The 13,357-nt window shown below is 37.2% G+C and overlaps 1 long non-coding RNA gene across 2 annotated transcripts in view; it reads right to left on the bottom strand.

Annotated features, from left to right (window-relative positions):
- Nucleotides 1-13,357, bottom strand: part of LOC108968275 — a 179,188-nt gene continuing 165,831 nt past the window's right edge. For both annotated transcript variants that reach the window (XR_001993326.1, XR_001993327.1), the window contains exons 3-4: nucleotides 99-338; nucleotides 1-32 (exon numbers count right to left, since the gene is read on the bottom strand). This is a non-coding gene — a long non-coding RNA (uncharacterized LOC108968275). The remainder of the gene's footprint in view (nucleotides 33-98; nucleotides 339-13,357) is intronic.

Genomic DNA, 13,357 nt, shown 5'->3' with positions numbered 1-13,357 from the left:
GGTGCACTCCGTATTCCTTACTACCCGCCGACCTGTAAAGAAGAAATAATATTTCAGYGTTTTGCGTTGTTTGCGTGAGGTTATTTGTAAAAAGATACCGGAATTATGGACGGACAGCTCTTGGTTTTTGCACTATGAAAATGTGACGTCTYATATTACAATGATTCCCCGCGAGTTTTCGTCAAAATTTCAACCAATGTCGTACCGCAAGCACTGCATTCACCTGATTTTGTCGTCAAATGACTTCTGGGTATTCAGTACACTCAGACGATCGCTCCGGGGAAACCGCTTTCAGCCAATTGAAAACAGTAAACGTGCATCGTTACAAGTGTTGCAGTCTAATAGAAGAGAAATAGAAGAATAGAAARTTAATAATTCTATSACAATATAATTCATTTCATTTATCGTCACCTAAARGGCAAAATAACGTATTATTTTTATTTTTCGTAAATTTCCAGGCGAAGAAAACCCTATTTAATATAAGCTACTCATATTGAAACAAAATTTAAGTTGTGGTTATAAAATGTTTATATATTGGTTATATAGCGGTTATGTATTGGTTATAAAATGGTTATATATTGGTTATATCTGACAGCGAAAGCTGAAAATATATTGCCACATAAATGTAATATGATCTAGTGAATCGTAGGCAATTAAAAACTCAATTTCGATTTTTTTGATGGTACGTGGCTTTGCATTTTAGGTGACGATCTGTTTCTTATTTGTTTCATATGTTCTGCAAATTCTCTCTTTAACCTTTTTTTAACCTAACTTAATACCACATGCTTATATTTTTCAGAAACGATTTTATCAAGCACGGTGTGGGGACACACAGAAGAACTACATTTTCGCGAGGATCGCTTGTGAGACTTCGCTGCTGTTGTTGAGCCGCCGCCGGGGCGTCTGCTTGCTCGGTGCTCGCTATCTGTGCGGCTGGGTTTCGTCTATTCTGTTGTTGTTGCGCTTGAAAATGGTGCTGTGCCGGGCGGCGGGCCACCCGACGATGATCCACCTGTCGCCATTGACCGCCGCAAGCACTAACTTAAGGAATTAACTATGCGTCCTGTCGCCGCACACTCACTTTCGCATCCTTCATTACAACATCATTTGCGCTCAACTATAACCTTCATTTACTTACACTCATTACTTCAGCGCCGCTAGTTGAATCGCTCAAAAAAAACACCATAAAAGAGCAAAGGCTGTCACTGTATAGAAAGGATAACGCGGCGCAGCGGCCAAGCGGAAAAATACAATAATGATATCCGGCGAATGGTGGAGATGACGCAATTGCGCAAATRAAATGAACAAACAAAAGCAAAAGAAATTAAAATAAAATTTAAATGCATTGGAAAGCGGAAGCAGTGCAAAAKCACAACAACAGCAACAGCAYAGCGGTCAAGTTARTGCGAACGCTAGCTGCGAATTGCGAATTCGGTATTGTGAACTTTCRCACGAGCGAGTTTCCAATGCAATGSCCTTTTAACCTGTGCTCGCATGCAGCTCTACTTTGTTAACATTTCCACTGCGCCGCCAACAACAATTTATTGTTGCTGCGCATTTTAATCTCACTTAAACGTTGGTCTGCTTGGCTTAAGTTGTCTTAATGCACGAGTCTGCTTTACTCTTCTTGCTGGCAGTTTCGAAAATGGATTAAAAAATTATTTGAAAAGTGAAAAACTTTTTCAACACGCCACCGCAGTTTAGGGTGCGCACACCCTTGTATTTTTCTACGGAAATAAAAATTAAAAATAACAAAAGCGCACAGAAAAAAGGTGGATAATGATAAGCGCGCTCAAGCAATTTGACAGGGGCTGTAGCAGCAAAATAGAAAAACAAAACTAAAGGGGATTGTGAAGGGGGCTACAGATATTTATGTAGATAAATATGCATAAAAGATTGTATTAAAGCGCGTTGAACGCGGGTTAAAATGTTATAATTTTTTTTGGTTTTATTTTTACTCACTTTTTTTTGTTTTTTTTTTTTTGTTAAAATGTTATAATTTTTTTTGGTTTTATTTTTACTCACTTTTTTTTGTTTTTTTTTTTTTGACTTACTTGAGCTCCCTTTTAGATAACATTTTTATACCCTGAATAAGTAAGCCACGATGTCTGCAATGTACAGTATGAGAAGTTGGAGACCATATAAAATGTAGCCATAAATGATCAGCGTGACTGGCTGAGTCGGTCTCTCCGTCCATCTGTGAATAACTACTGCAATGAATCTCTCAGTTTTTGAGATATCGTTCTGAAATTGCGTACACCTTCTTTTCTCCCCAAAGAGCTACAAATTTGTCGATATCGGATCACTATAGCATATAGTCTCCATACAAACTGAAGGATTGGAATCTAGAGCTTGTATGGAAAAGTTTTTTAATTGAAGAGATATCTACACGAACTTTTGCCTAAATTATTTTCCAAACCAACCATACGATAATTAAAAAAATTTCCGAGATAAGACCATTAAACCATATAGCTGCCATACAAAGTGGATGGTCAGTATCATGTCCTTGTATGGAAAACTTTTGTATTTGGCGAGGTATCTTCATAAAATTTGGCACATGTTATTGTACCAAGCAGGCCTATAATATCTAAAGAAATTATGCAGATCGAAATACTATAGCATATAGCCGCCATACAAACTGTTCCAAAAAATCAAATTCTTTAAAGAATGCCTTTTTTTTGTGAAGGGTATTATAGCGTCGGTACAAGCGTAGTTAACGTTTCTCTTTGTTTTTTCTTTTTTACAATATTTTTTTTTTTTTTGTTTTTGTTCTCTATGCCTTTTTCCTTATTTTTTCATTTTTATCAGCGCTTTGACATTTTTTCTATGCTTTTGTTCGCGTGTGAGCGCTACGCCAGTAATGATTAAATTTACTTATCTGACTTTTTGGTTAAGCAGWTATTTTTTGTTTTTATTGCAATTTTGTTGAGCTTGTTTTCATTTCCTTTTGCCCTTGCTGCCGGCATTGGCTGCTTAAACTTAAAGAAATTAATTTGCATTTAAATGAAACTCAAACTGTCCACTTTTTAGTATATAAAAATAAAAAAAATAAAAAAGGAAAAAAAATAAAGTATTTTTTTTAGGGTTCCAAAAAAGGCAGAATGCCGCAGGGGGAGTATATCGCAAATATAACCAGCTACAATGTGTTGACACTTAAAATGCGTTGAGTTGTTTGCCTGCCTGAATTAATTCTTTTAAAGCGGATGAAGTTATGAGAAATTTTTAGAGTCTCTGAGTAAAAGCTATATTCAGACTGTATTGATTCTATATAGAAAAGAGAAGAAATTTCAAATGCTTGTCAGTTTTCGATGCTGCAGAGTACAGCTAAGGACATTTATAAGTTTTTGGTGTAATTCGGTAATTCGTAGCAGACTTTGCTTTTTTTTAAGCTCAGTCCGAGGAATTGTTTGCAACATTGCATGACGATGCATGAACTCATTGCAATACATAGAGACAAAAAACTGTCAAAAAAGCAGGCTGAAGCTTCTCTTAAGAAGATGAAGACTGTTTTATCAGCCGGAAAGCGCAGTCAGTGTTATCTCAAAGTCAGAAGAAGGGATTAACATCAACTGGCTGCACCGAAAAAAAACGAAGACAGAGCTTCACAGCCGAATTGGAGCTTATATCGAGGCACAAAATGACTAATTTCAGCACAGTTCATAGATAAGGACAAGAAGGCTTAATAACAAAATAATAGTTTTTCGTGCTTTTCATAAATAATGAAGTGGTGTCTAAAAGGTAATGGATACGTCATTATTATATTTTTATATTTTTGTACTTACTGAGAAAACTTACTACAGTAGTGTATATATTTTTCATGCCAGCAGAAAGTAGAGRTCTCAACAAACACAAAGCTTACTGACTTTTTATAAAAAATACTTTTTTGTCTATGGATGTCTATAGGATGTTTCATGGGCTTACGGGTTGCCAAAAATCGAATCGAAACCTTCTTYGTTAATACTTGAGGGTTTCAAAACCTGTCATAAAGCATCGTAAGGTCGTAAAATTATAAATTTTTACACTTGTCTAAAAGACATGTTGTTGGATTACATAAAAAATGAGTTTACACAATTACAATTTTCAATGCTTTGTTTTCGAATCGTTATAAATTCAAACTTTATGAGACTATATAAAGCCCCTAAGTGTATGTTTGTAACAATAAAAAATTCTAAAAAAATATTTAATTTTGTTTTCATTGTTATCTCATTTGCTTATTATTTTTTTAAATAGATTGCAAATAAAAAAATAAAAAATTTTTTCTATGCGAAAAAAAAAATTTTAAAAGGCTGTTTTGTAACCGAGGAAACCCATTTAACCACTTAAACAGTTAYAGTGTATTCGGGACGTAATAAAGTAAGTTTACACAAAATTTTGTGAAAAAATAACTTTTTTTTTTCGTAGAAAATAAAAAATATCCAAAACTTGCATATTTAATTTTTTTACATAGTTTTTGAGATTATGTGAAGAAGTTGTTCATACAAAACTTGTGCATATTTTCATTACCTAGAACTTTAATTTAAAGTTTTTTTCTTTTAGAACACGTACTTTTCGAAATCGATATATCCTTTTACTTTACAACACTTCAACCGCACCCTTTATCTTCCTCTGCCCGAACTCACGAGGCCTTCAATAATTTTTACTTTAGTTACTGGGTTTCTAACTTTCATTTTCAATGGGGTTCATTCAACTATGATTTTTTCTACTCTCAAGCATTATCTAATCTGATGTACAATGGAAAATAGCAAGCTTAATTTTTTCATCAAAAGTTTTCCAAATGATCTGAAAAATCAATATCTACTTTAGTGACAACTCCACAAACATAATTTTGTAAGCTTTTACACACAATCAACCACAGCTTCGGACATAAATATGGTTTTAAACTCATAAGTGAAATTTCCTGTACGCACGTTTTGCACACAAAAGATTGGCAACTACAACRAACTTGCCTAATGGGAAATGCTAAGGCACATGTATGCACGGAAATGCATACAAACACACCAACTTCTAAGTTAAATAACTATTTAGGTAGTTATATGAAATATGCAAACTCGACAATAGCACGAAAAGCCGCAGCCACAAGCAGCGCACTCAATATTTAAATAATTTTTCCAATATTCGCTGGCAATTGGGAAATGCGAGCATAAATAACTTTGCGAAAAACCACTTAACCGCACAAACACTCCAGCACGCGCACACRCAAGCAAGGACACGGCACTACGTGTTTATGGATGAGTGACGTCGTGTGTGTGCGCGCACTTCCGACGGCTGTGCCGAAAATGTCAATTTTATAAACCAAGCAATGCGCTAAAGCGCCTACAAACGAGCACCAGCCGCAGTTAGTTAGCTAAGAAGTCACCAAAAAAAAAAAAAACAACAAGGGAACAAAAAGTGAGTAGCAGACAAAAGTTATTGAAAATACCAAAAACTTGCGAAGTTAACCGAAATTTCGGCAATGCCRAAATTACGAGCGCACAACGCGACGCTGAGCGTCAGAAGGCTGTCGCGCTGTCGCGCTGCCTTGCCGCAGTGTCAATGCAGATTTGTAGCGCTTGTAAGCGTTGCGGCCGACGCGCCGCTGGCGACGACACTAGACTTGCGATGGAGCACGATTTGTGGCGGTTTTAGGCGGCAGGCAAACGGCGCGCTGCTGCAACGTGCGGTWAAGTAGTTTGTGTGCGGCAAATTGGTAACATTTTGCGGTTATTGGCTGCAGCACTTTCAAGCCGTCGTACGTATGCGTGCATGCGTAWGTGCAGACGCCGGAAGTCACTTGGCTTGTATGTGAAATTTGTGCTCAACGGCACAAAAGGGCGAATTGCATTAAACAAACTGGCGGAGTGTAAGAAAATGCAAAGTTGCCAGCGCAGAGTTGAAGTGTATGTGTCAGCGCGCGTCGCCTTTTACACGCCGACAGTTTGGCAAGGCGCCCAATAATTTCATTCGATTGGTTTATTGTTGCATTAAAAGTGTGATTATGCGATTTGTGCACAAGTGTCGGATTATATGCCAATATATATACATATGTGCATTAGGGTGGTTAAAGGAAATTAATAATTTTTTTCATTGTAAATGGAAGGWCCTCCGAAATAATTTTTTAGCTTGTGGTGTCTAAGGCCCCCTGAGAAAATTTCTGCAAGTATGTCCTCTTGATTGTAACAGAAATTTTCGCCGAAGATATTTTTTAGCTTCGTAGTTTCTTGGACTCCACTAAGAAAATATTTTCAAGTATGAACGCTTAATTGTATTCGGAACATCTTCCAGCTTACAGTTTCATTTTTTTTTTTATCTCATTTGACCCACCCGAATACTTATATTGAGTACGTGTAGCAGGCTGTGAAGTGGTAAAGCTGCTTATAAGCGCCAATTGCTGCAGTTTTGCCACGTCTATTGCTCTCAAGTGCATACTTAAGGGTGTATTCTAATCTAGAGCCCCGAATTTCGAGTTTTTGCCGAAAATTKATAAAAATAAAAATAGYATTTCAAGCATTTACTATCAATTTTTATCATTTGTGTATTTATATTTGAAGACTACATAAAATTAGTCAAAAGCAAATATTTTATTTTTTAATTAAAATTTTTTTTAATAAAATATTTGTTTTTAATACCATATTTCATGTTTCATATTTGTTCATAACTTTAAAGTTCTTAATATGTTCTCCAAAATATATGTTGTCCCCCTCAATGTAATCCCCTTTGGCGACAATACACTAGTGTCAACGTTTTTTCCAATCCTCGAAACAGTTGTTAAAGTCGATGTTTTCAATGCGCTTAGCGGCTCAAGTATAATGTCCTCAATTGACTCAAAACGGATTCGTCGAAGCGGTCGGTTGAGGTTGCTGAATAGAGGTAACACGATGTGCAAAAACCAAAAGTTGTCGAATCATAACAAGAGGTGACCTCACCGTAAGSTGGCTGCCAACTGCAATGCTGCAATGTGATGTGATATCAAAATCAAGCGGTGACATCTTGGAAAACTGCCCGCCAGCTGGCTATATAAAAGAAACGCAAGCACTATGCCCGGCCAATGCTTAAGTGACGCTACATGAGCAACATGTGATATGTGAAAGTTATGAGGTGCCCTCACGGGAAGCTCATTTTCCAGCTAGCTTCATAACAGAAACGCAGGCACAGTGGCTGGGTAGTATTTAAGTAACTCTCAAGTTGGAATGTGATGTGACTTAGAAATCCAGAGGTGACCTTAYGACAAGCTGACTCTATAAAGTAGATGTGATGTGATTTAAAAGTCAAGAGGTTACCGGGCGCCGTGCCTGGCCAGTGCTGTCACGACTTTCATAACGACATGTGATGTAGTCATGCGGTTACCGCAAAGGCAAGAAAATAATATTCTTTGTTGACAATTTGGCTCACAGGAAGGAGTTCGGAGTCCACCATACCTGGATATTCGAAGAAAACTACCAACAGAACCTTGACTTTTTACCTGCTTTGACGTGGTTTTTTCGGTGAGCCCTTTGCYAAACTTTTGGCTTTTTGCAGCATTCTGAACGTCTCGCCACCAGAAATTTGATTCTGCATACAAAATTTAATGRCACTGCTTGGTTCAATAACTTCACTGATCATTAAAATCAAAGATACGCTTTATSCACTTTAGAAAGACAAGCGTATACTAAACACTACTGGTTATTTTGATCTGAAATTTGACACAGATGTCGATATATCATTGAAAGGGCTTTCCTCAAAATTTAAATAAAAAGTCTTACTATTTTTTGCCCACCACAGTAGGCGTATTAAATTTCGTCCACAGCTCAAACCGGTACAGCTGCTACGACATCGAAGCGGCTATAGCTTCAACAATGAATTGAATTGTGAAAAATYCTTTAAGAGAACTATTTTTGAATATCTAAGCTATCCAATAACGTAAATTCGATTACCGATTTTCTTGAAATTTCTAAACTAGAATACCMCCTTATTCGCGAAACTTGCTCTCGTGTGCAGCAACTGTAGGATTTTATGTGGCAAATGAAATAYCTTAAAGTGCTTGCAACAAAACACATTGAAAAGCGCTTACAACACCGATTATTATTATTGCTAAGTAAATGCGCTACGCTATGATTACCGACAGTTTTTAGAATTTATTGCTAGAAATATAGAAAAAATTCGTGAAAAGATGTGAAATTTTGCGAAAAAATTGCGAATTTATTAGTATTTTTCCGCCAGCTCAGCATTTGCATTTTTATAATCAAAATCTGCATAAACGCTAAAACTAAAAGCAGCGCATGCAATTGCAACCATAAATAATGCCAATAAATATTTGCTATTTTTTTGCTGTCCTTTTGCAGCGTTTCTCAGTTTTTAGCGCAAAATAAAATTGATTAAAAGTGTATTTGTTTCCAACACACACACATTTTTTATGAATATCAAAGCGCCAATGGCAAATAAACACGTCAGCGTATTTAGTCAAACTGAAATTGTGAAAATATTGAAAGAATTAAACTATTGCTTTGGCACTTTTTGTATTTGCATAAAAAWTACAGTAATCCAGCGCGATGTTGATTCGCTGAATTTGCGCGAATTTCTATTATTATATTTTCATAAGCAACATTGCTTATATTGCATATAAAGCTAATAAATTTCGTGCAAATATTTCATATTTAGTTGACGCTTGAAGTGCAAACTAACAAACGCTTTTCTGCCGCATGAGTTATTTATTATGTGCTGAAAAAGCTGGATGTGCGGAAAAATTGCTTAATTAATGCTTTGCGCTAGGAAATTAATTTCAGTTTTTAAATGCATTATGGCTTGCAAAAAAATTCATATTTTTACTAAGCAAGTTATGGCTAAATTAATTAATAAATACTTTGGTTTTTATAGTTTGAAAAAATGCAGCAAATATAATTTTRTATGAACTTAATAACGCTTTGATGGATTAAGATTGGAAAAAACATGGAAATAAATCTGTGGAATATGAAATAAAAAATAAATTAAGAGAAACGTTAACTAGAAACGCAGTTTTAATTATCTTCAAAATAAAAAAAAGCACTTACAAGCACTTGATTTTGAACGGTCAGTTTGTATGACAGCTATGTACTGTATTAGTCCTATCTGAACGTTATTAACGGAGATTGTAGACCTGCCTTGCAGAATAATGCTTACCAAATATCGTGCAGATATCTTCCAAAAAAAAAAAATAAAGAGCTGATATACTAAGGCTTGTTTGTAAAAAAATGTCGATCGATCAAGACACAAGCGGTGTTAGATAGATACCAAGAATGTAAGGGCAAAGCAAGACGCATATGCAGACAACTAAGAAGGAGCCGGAAATGCATGAGTGCTTCAGAGGCTGGCCGACATTGCTCGAAAATTCTACTAAAAGATGCGGTGACTAACGAAAGGTTTCAAAACCTTAGCATACTCTTGTAGGACCCAAAGTGGTGATCGCAAATGGTTCGAATAGCAATTACCCGCCTGAAGAGCAACAAAAGGGCGGAGGCCGGTGGTTTACTGATTGAGCTACGGCGGCAAAGGACTAACAAGGTGAATGCTCACATATGGCCAGATTTAAGCAAGTCCGACGATTGGGACCTATTTCTAGTCTGTCCAAGCTACAAGAAGGGGGTCACATATGGACATATCGAGCGTAATGTGTGAAATACTGAAGTATATCGTCAACAAACTTATTGGACTTTATCAGTGTGGATTTGGACCTGGATGTCGACCAGATTTCCACCATGCGCCAAATCTTAGAAGAGAGCCGTGAAGGAAATATTGACACACACCATCTCTTTGTGGATTTTAAAGGCGTCTCCCACAGCACGAAAAGGAACTGCCTCTATGTCTGACCTTGGTTTCGCTGCAATGCTAATACGGCTGTGTAAGCGGACGTACGCCGATGATATTGATATTATTGGCCGTAACAACCGCGCCTTTAGTTCTGCTCTCTCCAGATTGAATCAGGAAGCGAGGCGTGTGGGTCTGGTTGTGAACGAGGCCAAGACGAAATATCTCCTGTCATCAAATGGACATTCATCGCATTCGCTGCTTGACTCTCACGTCACTGTTCACATCGTAACCAGCATAAACAACAATATCGACCTTCAAATCTAACACAGACTCTCTTTTGCCAACAGGTGCCACTTCGGACTGAGTAGACAATTGCGAAGTAAAGTCCTCTCCCGATAAACAAAGACCAAATTCCCTCATTATTTCCGTCCTATTATAAGGTGTGGAGGAGTGGACAATGGCTTCGCCTGATGAGTTGGCCTTAAGAGAAGGATTTTGTTGAAGATTTACGGATAAAGCAGCGCAATCCACTTCGAAGACCGATAGTCACCAAAAAAGGGTTTGATGTCTTTTTGATGGAATTTCAAAGGGATCGTCTGATGCATATAAACAGAAGAGTTCCGAATAGATCAATAGACAAGGTGTAGTGTTTTATCAGGATAACCCGAGTCCTAATACAAGTTTGATGACCCACCAGAAGCTTTAGCAGCCTAATGTGATGCAATGTGCTACAACATCCAGCTCATTCCTTAAATTTGGCGACTTTGATTTATGCTTTGTTCAGGCCTCTGTAAATTTTTTTTAGATGCGATGATCTTCGTTTCAAATCAGTTCGAAAAAAACCATTTGAAGTAGTTTTTGACTGCCAGGACTGACATATATGATATGAATGAGTGCATAATAGATCACAATAGACACTTGGTCGCAGAGCAAAACCTCAATTAAGCAACAATTTTAAGAGCGCAGAATAAATATCTCGAAAGTTTGCAAAAGAAATTTGCTCAAAATATTATTTAAGAAAATATTTTACACCACAATAATAAACTTACTTAAATAGCATTAAAAAAGGAATTAATTAGTGACCTACCCAATATATACTTTATGGTGTATTCAAATTTGGGTATTTAGAACGCTTCGATAACAGTAGTGTAGTAGTGTAGGCCTTTTAGGTTAGACTTCACCTTGCAAAAGTCGGCCGAAAATTTGAAAAACTTCTGCTCTTATAACAAAGCCAAGAGCCAAAACGCATGGCAAGCGCAACAAAACTTCACTTTCCAAATTTCACGTCATATTCGGCCATTCCATTCCATTTTTGTACACTTTCAACAATTTCAAAAATGACGTCATTAACATATTTTCCATTTGAGTAAACAAATGAAAAAGCGAAACTTCAAAAAGCAATTCTTTGCTTTACGGAAATTGCACAGAATAGTGCAAAGGAAACGCATTAAAATCAATGAACATCCGCCGCCAATGTACACAGCGTCACACATCCACACACACACAACACCGAGCACATGTTTATGCAGACAGAGGCGAATGAAAAGTTAGCACGCAAGAAAATGGATTTAGTTGTTTAAGCAATTGAAGTAAAGGAATCGTACTGACAGTTAAGTGCAAAGGTAGTTGTTGTTGTTGCCATTGCTGCCCAACTAGTCGCTTTGCACTTTTGCGCCACGCCGCTGCAAAGAAAAAACATGAGCTGTTACAGCAAAAGCGTTGCATAAATAAAAGCAGGGGCAGCACATGCTGCAGATTAAGTCTACTCGCCCCTAAACTCATGCAATGCGCGCGCAAATGKCTACGACTGTCCCTCCACCGCGCAGCGCGCACATACAAGTTCCGAACTGTAAACAGTTTTAATGACGCAAACAATAAGGTGGCGGCGTCAACGGTTGCGGCGCCTCAACAAAGTGCAGATTTTCTTTTACTTTGCCGCTTACAAAGGCGTCTTGCCGCCACCGTCTGCCACTCAGCGCGCGGCTTAATGCACCACTACAGTACGCGCTGAACTTATGCGCTTGATGTTTACTCTACTTGTTACTGTTATTATTGTGCTTCGCTGAACTTATTGCTGCTCTTGCTGCTGCTGCTCTGTCTCTTATACACATCTAGATGTGTATAAGAGACAGCCACTACAGTACGCGCTGAACTTATGCGCTTGATGTTTACTCTACTTGTTACTGTTATTATTGTGCTTCGCTGAACTTATTGCTGCTCTTGCTGCTGCTGCTTTTCGCTTTTTGCAAATATCGCTGTCATTGTTGTTGTTAGTTGATTCCTTAGTTGTTTGAATGCGTTTGTGCTGCACACAACCACCTTCACCCACTCACTAGCTGCGGCRGTGGCAACTGCGCCCGGCCTTGCTGTGGCTAAAAACCAGTGAAACTGCAAAGAAGCAAGCTTTAAGTACCATTAAGTTGGCGCGCGTCGACGCAAGCGCAGCGTTGCGCGCTASGTAATGAGTTCGTAATGCGCGTGGCAGCGGTGCGGAGGTAGCACAATCTGCACGGCGTCTACGGCTAAGTAAGTACGTGTGTTAGCGCGTGAGTAAGTAAGTAGTTTGATAAAATTTTCCAAAACTCATCGCTCGTGTCTATGAAAAATGAATGGCAAACGCTTAAGTGAAGTGAAAATCTGAAATTTGAAAACTTTTGACTTTGTTGACTATTAAATTGCTTCCTTGTTTTTGTGCGGCCGACTGCGCGCAAGTACAAGCACATACACTTGTGCGACGGTGTGTGTGCGCTTCCGCGTACATGCGCTTACATATTTCTATATTTACCACTCAGCTGGTTTGTTGTTAAACATAAAAGTTGCACTGTAGCAGCTACACTCAGAGGAAAAGTGTGTTTTATCAGCAAAGCAATACCCAAAATGACTTATAATATTAAAATACAAATCTTAAACGTTTCTTAAGACTTACAAGGATATATGTACACAACCAAGTTTTTGAACCCCCTGTCACATGTAAAAATARGTTAATATACGTTTTTATATTGAGACAGAAGACTTTTCTCATMATTGAATAACTAGCTATATCTGTAGTCCAAAAGTAGTTTTTTTTACTTAAGCCTACGAAATTTATAATATAGTTTGTTCTAAGGATATAGAAAGTTTGTTGAAACTGTAACAATCGATATTCGATTCCAGGAAAATGGCGTCGCTAGTGTAAAATGCCACAGAGTTGAAATCCGCTTGCAATTTGGACACGATATCATATCGAAAGTAGTGAAAACTCAACCTTATTACTATACCAAAGAAAATTTCTTGGCTCATATCATATCGTATTTTTTATATAAGGAGTGCCGGCAGGGTATACAAGAGCCCATTGTTCTCTCCTGTTATAGCCAAACCATTTTAAAAATCTAAAATATATGCTGACTTTTAGCTTAGTTCATAATTTTGCGAAACTTTATATTATATATACATATATGTATATGCACGTCCAGCGTAGTCTCTCTTTCTCTCTTCCCAAAAGACCAACCGCTAATGCTTTTTTTAAATTTTAAAGTTAGTTTTGAAATTTTTTAGTTAATTTGAAAGAGAAACCAATCAATGATTTTAATAATTTAATTAAAATTTAGATTAATTTCAAAACAAATTACTTCTTAATTAA

The sequence above is a fragment of the Bactrocera latifrons genome, unplaced genomic scaffold (assembly GCF_001853355.1).
Source record: "Bactrocera latifrons isolate USDA-ARS-PBARC rearing strain unplaced genomic scaffold, ASM185335v1 scaffold_208, whole genome shotgun sequence".
Lineage (NCBI taxonomy): Eukaryota > Metazoa > Arthropoda > Insecta > Diptera > Tephritidae > Bactrocera > Bactrocera latifrons.
This window is presented reverse-complemented; position numbering and strand designations above follow the sequence as displayed.